This window comes from Camelina sativa, chromosome 4, assembly GCF_000633955.1.
Source record: "Camelina sativa cultivar DH55 chromosome 4, Cs, whole genome shotgun sequence".
In the NCBI taxonomy this organism is placed as follows: Eukaryota; Viridiplantae; Streptophyta; class Magnoliopsida; order Brassicales; family Brassicaceae; genus Camelina; species Camelina sativa.
Window position 1 is genome coordinate 183,882 of NC_025688.1, and position 7,710 is coordinate 191,591.

Here is a 7,710-nt window from a genome sequence, read left to right on the forward strand (position 1 = left end):
GCAAAAGATGCAAAAGATGTGAATATATTAAGGGAAAACAAGGTAAAATATATGAACATCAATCTGAGCGAAAGGATTGTCACATTGTGGAAACAGGTCTTACTCTCATGTCAATGGCATCACTACTGAAGGTTGCCACTGTTGTTTACAAAATCAACCGGATGCCAACTCCAGTTCTTGTTATTTAGTCACCGTTTCATAAGATATTTCAACAACACCAAATTATGAGAAGCTTCAGGTATTTGGGTGTTTGTGATTTTTGTGGCTTTGTCCCTATACACAACATAAGCTTTTTGATCGCTCTCAAGGGTGTGTTTTCCTTGGCTACTCAGCTACTCAAAGTGTATACTATTGCTTTCACATCCCGTCTGGCTGCATATATACTTCTTGTCATATTCAATTCGTTGAACATGTCTTCCAGTTTCGTGAAATGGTATCGGACCGTCCTGTACATCCTATATTGAGTATTGGTGCACCGTCTTTTACGTTGTAAGTCACCTTGATTCGGGTGGCTCTGTTGATAGTGCAACTACCACCGTCTCAACCTTCTTCTTCACCACCATCGTCTTTGCCATTGTCTCGACCTCCTCTTCTCTACACTTATCAACGACGTGATAAAAGTGTGGGTCAAACTCAAGGCCCATCAGCAAATTCTCATGTCCAACACAAGTCCACGGCCCAACAACATCCCAATCATCATCACGACCCACTCTTTCTTTGGCTGTCTCTGGTCCGTTGTCAACCCCGTCTTCTTCAACTCCGAGTTTGATACCCTCCAACACCGATCTTCACTTGCCATCGTCACCATCATCCCGTCAGCACCCTCAGGTATCGCCTCCTCTAACTTCCTCTTCTCCTTCTACAATCTCGGAGCCCACTGCTCCTCCTAACAATGAGTCGAGACCCAAGACTAAGCCACACCCTCAATCCATTGAGCCTACTGCTCGACCACAAAATGAGTTGTGACCCAAAACTCAGACACAACCAGCACAAATCCAACCACCACACCAAGCTGTTCCCAATTGTAACGCCCGCGATCCTATACCAAGTTGTTCCCAATTGTAACGCCCGCGATCCTGAATAGGATCACGGGCCGTGACTTAGTTCGAGATGGCAGGGAGATCTCGAACAGGTGGGGAAGGAGCTACTCGGTAGCTCGGACATTGAGGGAAGCGTGCCAAGTATGGAACAACGANATAGTGAGGTTGCGTCTAGCTCTTAGTCTCTAGATTTTATTCTAGTTACTTAAGTTGCTTGTTTTGTTGCATGTTTGCTTGAGTGCATTGCATGTTAGTATTTAANAAGCTCAACCCAGCTCGACCAGCTGGACGGTAGTTGTATTGACCCTCACTACAGGGTAAAATTAAAATAAAAACCCATGACCAAAGGACCTGGAAAGGACTTGGAAAGAAGGCAAGGAAGGAAGGTAGAAGAATTGTCGAAGAAGTGTCCGAGAGAATGTGGATGGTTTGAGAGATGGCCGAGAGACCGACGATGGTACTGTACCATGTACCGTGCCACGTACCATGGACTGTACCGCATACCGCAGAGTCGTTCGTGTCGTACCGCAGAATCATCCGTGACCATACCNGCTTAGTCTCTAGATTTTACTCTAGTTTCTTAAGTTGCATGTTATTGCTGGTGGTTTGCATGTTTAGTGCTTAGTCTCTAGATATTTCTCTAGTTAATTAGGCTTGCATGTTTCTTGTTTCTTGTTGCATGTTGCTTGTGTGCATTGCATGTTAGTGTAGCTGCATTTAACTTGAATTTCTTGATTGATTTTCTTGTTTAATTACACTTGCTAAGAGGTTAGTCTCGGTACTAGATCGTGCACGAGGCGAAAGGCCCATACAAAATGGTTCTAGTGCCAGAGAGGTTAAAATTGGTAAGATACTTGTAAATTTATGTGTTTTAAAAACCATATAAACTCAAGGTATCAATTGTTGAGGTCTTAATGCGTTATGTCCACGACAAATTCTAGCTAGCATATTAAGACTTGGGTATGGCTGTCTTCAGGATGAATCTATACCAGCATGCAGCCGCGTTCATTATTTCATGTTCGTGAGTTGTTGGGCCTGGCACGAAGAGCTTGGAGGTTACTAGGCTCGCTACCGTGGCCGAAGTTGTCTACGCAACGGTATAGCTTTAGGTGATATTCCGGTAGCGTACCTTTGTGGCTGCAGCGCGGGTGTTCACAAAGTTGTTGAAAAAGGAAGGAGGAAGCATACCAGGCCCATAAAATTAAAACTTATTTAAAATATTTCTTTTATTCAAGTTTATTGTTGTTATTGTTTTGATTGCTTGCTAGATTTGTTTGCTTAGCTCATTATCTTCCGCATGCTTTCTCTGATTTATTGTTTGATTGTTTGCTTGCATGTTGATAGCTTAGCCTTTCATGTTGATAGCTTAGCCTTGCATGTTGATAGCTTAGTCTTGCATGTTGATAGCTTAGCCTTGCATGTTGATAGCTTAGTCTTGCATGTTTGTTTAGCTTAGTCTTGCTTGTTTGTTTGCTTGCTTGTTGGGGTTGGGGTTGGGTTTTGGTTCTTGTTAGGTTCCTCAACTCACTGAGTGATTAGCACTCAAGACTCCATAATTTGTTTTGCAGGTAACCTTAGTGGGAAAAGCCTTAGGGGGAGCACGGGATGTTAGGCTAGCAGGTGTAGTGTTGTATTGCCTTTGCAAGTTGTTGTTTTTGTAAAACTTAAAGTTTATCGTGTTTTTGGCCTTAGGCTTGGTGCCATTTTCGTATAAATGTTTTCTGAACTTATTTATGAAATAAATAAAGTATGAAGTTGTTTTTCGTTTAGGTTGTGTGGATTCAAATGGTACTAGCCTTGTCCGGGCCAACACAACGCACCAGACCGCAAGGGTTGCAAAGCCTAAGTAGTCTCGGTTGCAGGCGGAATTGTGCTAGGGAGGACCAGTCAGGAAGCTCCTGCTTCCGTCCCTCGACTGGACCACCTTGGCGCAGTTCCCATCGTAGTGTTCTGTGACTGTCCGTTGGCCTGTCTGGCCATAGGACGGATCGGGGGCGTTACAGTAGTGGACAGTGTGCAGGTCAGCTAGGGAGCTTGTGAACGGTCAGGATGGTGGGACGTGGTGACCGAACAGGTACGGTCGAACGTACACGACCGAACGGCAGCGCCATTCATTCCAACACACCATCGAAAACGGAAAACACAACAAAAACTCGAGATAGAACGAGTATAAAATAAAGAAGAAATATTCCGAGACCGAGAGTTCGGAAGGAAGAGTGGAGGGTCAAGAGGTACGGTACAGTACCGACCTTATGGGTTCTGAGAGATGGGGTATTTGCATCTGCAGAAGTATTTATAATGCTTCGGTTGGTCCAGTTGGTCGGAGGAAAAGGGGTGCGGCTCGGAAGTGGATCGGGAACCACTAGGTTCACCGTGATACGACTGAACTGATGTGCATGCTACCTCCCTACCGATCAGCGTACCACCCGGAGTGTCCATGTGCGGACAGTATGGTTGGAGAAAAGTAAACGCGGCTCGGCGGCTGGACTGGGATCTGTACAGATACCTTGGTACACCGTCGAATTGATGCGCGGGATAACTTTCTACCAGCCAATTGCTATACTGGGCAGATATTATGACTTAGCATGCATTGCATGACATTGTATGGCCTTGCACGGCCTAAGGGAATGTTATTGATGGCTACTTGGATTTCATGAAAGGAGAGTGATTGTGGAAAGGGAACTGCTTAAACGCGAGACTCATGGTCGGGAAGATGAGTGGTGGTTCAGAGATATGTATANTTGTTGCATGTTTGCTTGAGTGCATTGCATGTTAGTATTTAGCGCTTAGTCTCTAGCCTTTATTCTAGTTACTTAAGTTGCTTGTTTGTTGTTACATGTTTGCTTGAGTGCATTGCATGTTAGTACTTAGCGCTTAGTCTCTAGATTTTACTCTAGTTTCTTAAGTTGCATGTTATTGCTAGTGGTTTGCATGTTTAGTGCTTAGTCTCTAGATATTTCTCTAGTTAATTAGGCTTGCATACCAGGCCCATAAAAGTAAAAATTTAAAATATTTCTTTTATTCAAGTTTATTGTTGTTATTGTTTTGATTGCTTGCTAGATTTGTTTGTTTAGCTCATTATCTTCCGCATGCTTTCTCTGATTTATTGTTTGATTGTTTGCTTGCATGTTGATAGCTTAGTCTTGCATGTTGATAGCTTAGCCTTTCATGTTGATAGCTTAGCCTTGCATGTTGACAGCTTAGTCTTGCATTTTGATAGCTTAGCCTTGCATGTTGATAGCTTAGTCTTGCATGTTTGTTTAGCTTAGGCTTGCTTGTTTGTTTTCTTGCTTGTTGGGGTTGGGGTTGGGTTCTGGTTCTTGTTAGGTTCCTCAACTCACTGAGTGATTAGCACTCAAGACTCCATAAATTGTTTTGCAGGTAACCTTAGTGGGAAAAGCCTTAGGGGGAGCACGGGATGTTAGGCTAGCAGGTGTAGTGTTGTATTGCCTTTGCAAGTTGTTGTTTTTGTAAAACTTAAAGTTTATCGTGTTTTTGGCCTTAGGCTTGGTGCCATTTTCGTATAAATGTTTTCTGAACTTATTTATGAAATAAATAAAGTATGAAGTTGTTTTTCGTTTAGGTTGTGTGGATTCAAATGGTACTAGCCTTGTCCGGGCCAACACAACGCACCAGACCGCAAGGGTTGCAAAGCCTAAGTAGTCTCGGTTGCAGGCGGAATTGTGCTAGGGAGGACCAGTCAGGAAGCTCCTGCTTCCGTCCCTCGACTGGACCACCTTGGCGCAGTTCCCATCGTAGTGTTCTGTGACTGTCCGTTGGCCTGTCTGGCCATAGGACGGATCGGGGGCGTTACAGTAGTGGACAGTGTGCAGGTCAGCTAGGGAGCTTGTGAACGGTCAGGATGGTGGGACGTGGTGACCGAACAGGTACGGTCGAACGTACACGACCGAACGGCAGCGCCATTCATTCCAACACACCATCGAAAACGGAAAACACAACAAAAACTCGAGATAGAACGAGTATAAAATAAAGAAGAAATATTCCGAGACCGAGAGTTCGGAAGGAAGAGTGGAGGGTCAAGAGGTACGGTACAGTACCGACCTTATGGGTTCTGAGAGATGGGGTATTTGCATCTGCAGAAGTATTTATAATGCTTCGGTTGGTCCAGTTGGTCGGAGGAAAAGGGGTGCGGCTCGGAAGTGGATCGGGAACCACTAGGTTCACCGTGATACGACTGAACTGATGTGCATGCTACCTCCCTACCGATCAGCGTACCACCCGGAGTGTCCATGTGCGGACAGTATGGTTGGAGAAAAGTAAACGCGGCTCGGCGGCTGGACTGGGATCTGTACAGATACCTTGGTACACCGTCGAATTGATGCGCGGGATAACTTTCTACCAGCCAATTGCTATACTGGGCAGATATTATGACTTAGCATGCATTGCATGACATTGTATGGCCTTGCACGGCCTAAGGGAATGTTATTGATGGCTACTTGGATTTCATGAAAGGAGAGTGATTGTGGAAAGGGAACTGCTTAAACGCGAGACTCATGGTCGGGAAGATGAGTGGTGGTTCAGAGATATGTATATATCAATATACGAATAGGGATCTTGTAATTATTGTAACCCTAGTCTCCCTATGTACTATAAATATGTGTGTAACTCATTATGATTAATGACGGAATATTTCAGCCTCTATACCTATATCACATTGTAATATACCACGTTTGGAGAGACCGTAACACTAGACGCCACCATAAAGAGCACAGCCCGTGCAGTCACCTCATTACCATCATCGACAAGACCATTCGAGATCATCACCAGTCTTCACTATCAAGGCACCAGCAAATATGCAAAGCTTCAGAACGCTGGCGNGTTTTGATTGCTTGCTAGATTTGTTTGTTTAGCTCATTATCTTCCGCATGCTTTCTCTGATTTATTGTTTGATTGTTTGCTTGCATGTTGATAGCTTAGTCTTGCATGTTGATAGCTTAGCCTTTCATGTTGATAGCTTAGCCTTGCATGTTGACAGCTTAGTCTTGCATTTTGATAGCTTAGCCTTGCATGTTGATAGCTTAGTCTTGCATGTTTGTTTAGCTTAGGCTTGCTTGTTTGTTTTCTTGCTTGTTGGGGTTGGGGTTGGGTTCTGGTTCTTGTTAGGTTCCTCAACTCACTGAGTGATTAGCACTCAAGACTCCATAAATTGTTTTGCAGGTAACCTTAGTGGGAAAAGCCTTAGGGGGAGCACGGGATGTTAGGCTAGCAGGTGTAGTGTTGTATTGCCTTTGCAAGTTGTTGTTTTTGTAAAACTTAAAGTTTATCGTGTTTTTGGCCTTAGGCTTGGTGCCATTTTCGTATAAATGTTTTCTGAACTTATTTATGAAATAAATAAAGTATGAAGTTGTTTTTCGTTTAGGTTGTGTGGATTCAAATGGTACTAGCCTTGTCCGGGCCAACACAACGCACCAGACCGCAAGGGTTGCAAAGCCTAAGTAGTCTCGGTTGCAGGCGGAATTGTGCTAGGGAGGACCAGTCAGGAAGCTCCTGCTTCCGTCCCTCGACTGGACCACCTTGGCGCAGTTCCCATCGTAGTGTTCTGTGACTGTCCGTTGGCCTGTCTGGCCATAGGACGGATCGGGGGCGTTAGAGTAGTGGACAGTGTGCAGGTCAGCTAGGGAGCTTGTGAACGGTCAGGATGGTGGGACATGGTGACCGAACAGGTACGGTCGAACGTACACGACCGAACGGCAGCGCCATTCATTCCAACACACCATCGAAAACAGAAAACACAACAAAAACTCGAGATAGAACGAGTATAAAATAAAGAAGAAATATTCCANCTTGTTAGGTTCCTCAACTCACTGAGTGATTAGCACTCAAGACTCCATAAATTGTTTTGCAGGTAACCTTAGTGGGAAAAGCCTTAGGGGGAGCACGGGATGTTAGGCTAGCAGGTGTAGTGTTGTATTGCCTTTGCAAGTTGTTGTTTTTGTAAAACTTAAAGTTTATCGTGTTTTTGGCCTTAGGCTTGGTGCCATTTTCGTATAAATGTTTTCTGAACTTATTTATGAAATAAATAAAGTATGAAGTTGTTTTTCGTTTAGGTTGTGTGGATTCAAATGGTACTAGCCTTGTCCGGGCCAACACAACGCACCAGACCGCGAGGGTTGCAAAGCCTAAGTAGTCTCGGTTGCAGGCGGGATTGTGCTAAGGAGGACCGGTCAGGAAGCTCCTGCTTTCGTCCCTCGACTGGACCACCTCGGCGCAGTTCCCATCGTAGCGTTATGTGACTGTCCGTTGGCCTGTCTGGCCATAGGACGGATCGGGGGCGTTACAGTAGTGGACAGTGTGCAGGTCAGCTAGAGAGCTTGTGAACGGTCAGGATGGTGGGACGTGGTGACCGAACAGGTACGGTCGAACGTGCACGACCGAACGGCAGCGCCATTCATTCCAACACACCATCGAAAACGGAAAACACAACAAAAACTCGAGATAGAACGAGTATAAAATAAAGAAGAAATATTCCGAGACCGAGAGTTCGGAAGGAAGAGTGGAGGGTCAAGAGGTACGGTACAGTACCGACCTTATGGGTTCTGAGAGATGGGGTATTTGCATCTGCAGAAGTATTTATAATGCTTCGGTTGGTCCAGTTGGTCGGAGGAAAAGGGGTGCGGCTCGGAAGTGGATCGGGAACCACTAGGTTCAC